Raw genomic sequence first — 2,108 nt, 5'->3', positions numbered from 1 at the left:
ATTTCAAAAATAAAGTGAGCCACCATTGTGTTCCTGGTTTCCTGTTTATCTGTTTCAGTTCCTTGTTACTTCTTACTGATGTCTACATAATGTAATAAGGGAAGATTGAAATTAGAATTTGGAAAGTTTAACTGTGACCCACAAGCATGTTCATGTCAGAAGAGGAGTTTCATTTCTTCACAGATTCTGTGTAATTCCCTAAAGAAAAGATGTTTAAAATAAGTTACTCTAGATGAATTTCTTTTTAAAAACAACAGATTAGAATTATTGTAGAACTGACAGTGATTCTATTCAATTAATTACAAAGGCCACATTGATAATAAGATGTATTAATCCTGCCACATATCAGGTACGTGAATTTTAAAGACTTTTTTGGTCTTTCACTCTGCTTCTCTCTCTCCCTCTCTCTCTCTCTCTCTCTCTCTCTCCTTCTCTTCATGCATTATTTATCCAACCATAGCATCCCAGCTTCCCCTCTCTCCTCATCTGCTGCCCCCATGTCCCCCGCTGCCCTCAGTCCATCACTTACTCACCGAGATGATACAATCAAAGGTAATTAAAGCCCTTCTTTAATATTAAATACACAGGTACATCGATATACAACTTAAGAACAGAGATTTTAAGAAAATATCAGCGTGAAAAGTGAAACTCAACGATACGGTGCTTCACCAGCTGAAAGGTTATTGAGATAGCAAGCAAAACAAAACAGACAACAGTGTTTGCACTACTCTAAAAATATTAAAAAAGATTATGACATCATCCCTTTTACTCCCTAAATAGGTTTATTAAAATGACAGGTATCCTTTTGTATGAGTCCCATTTAATTTGGTGCCTTTTAACAATTGAAGTGTTTGGGCTGCACAGCAACAATTACGGTGAACTCTGTTAAGGAATGAGAAAGAGAGAGATGCGCAAGACCAATTATTTTGCTGCAAGGGGAAATATGTTAATGAGGACTGTGCAGAAACTTCTGACTGTAATTCATCCACTTGTTAAGTTAACCTCACAAACAACTCTCTAAATCTTTGCAAATCAACCTGTTCTCATATTGAACTGGATGACATGTATAGTCATGATCTGAACCCAAGAAGAATGATGTGCTTCTTGGTTTATATCGGGCCAAGGTATCGCCTCAGGTGTTAGCCTTTTCTAACAGTAGATCTCCTCTTCTTATGCATAAAGGCAGCAGTGTTTCCAAGGAGAGCACCCTTGTGCTTCCTCTGATGGATTCATAATATTTAACATGGAGGTTTTATAACACAACAATGTAGCTTTTATGTATCAAACTCAAACCTTGGACTAAGATGGAGCGGAGTGATGAAGGTTTCGGGAATAGAAAAAAAACAACCTCATGGTCTGATTCATATTTTCACTGAATTCATGTTTCAGAATGTTGCGTGCATGTTACTGCAAATATCTGCAGCTGACGAGCTGTGGGGATCTCTCAGCTTTCTGGGTTAAAGGTGCATTCTGGGAGCGTGTCCTCAGAGGGAGGTCTTGCTGAGCTCTGTGGATGTGGCTGCTGTCTTCAGGCACTGATGGGGCAGTGAAACAAGGTCAGCTTCGTGCTGCAAGGGAGACAGACCCGCCCAGGCCCCAACAAGAGTGCAATCTGAGGGAACTCTCTCAAATTTGAAGGGTGTGCAAAGTTGAAGTACAAATGACATTTCATCTTTTGGCAGAGTGCGGCCTGTAAATATCCATGACAACATCACAGATCTCGATGTAAGCTGTCAAAGAGAGAACAGGTTCCTGCACGTGCATGTGTGTGTGTGTACGTGCATGTGTGTGTGTGTGCATATGTGTGTCTGTGTGTGTGTGTGTGAATATGTGTGTCTGTGTGTGTGTGTGTGTGTGTGTGTGTGTGTGCATATGTGTGTCTGTGTGTGTGTGTGTGTGTGTGTGTGTGTGTGCATATGTGTGCCTGTGTGTGTGTGTGTGCATATGTGTGTCTGTGTGTGTGTGTGTGTGTGTGTGTGTGTGCATATGTGTGTCTGTGTGTGTGTGTGTGTGTGTGCATATGTGTGTCTGTGTGTGTGTGTGTGTGTGTGCATATGCGCGCAGTGGGCGTGGGGAGAAGGAGACGGCTCCTTCCCTGACACCGTCGA

Source organism: Scophthalmus maximus, chromosome 16, assembly GCF_022379125.1.
Source record: "Scophthalmus maximus strain ysfricsl-2021 chromosome 16, ASM2237912v1, whole genome shotgun sequence".
In the NCBI taxonomy this organism is placed as follows: Eukaryota; Metazoa; Chordata; class Actinopteri; order Pleuronectiformes; family Scophthalmidae; genus Scophthalmus; species Scophthalmus maximus.
This window is presented reverse-complemented; position numbering follows the sequence as displayed.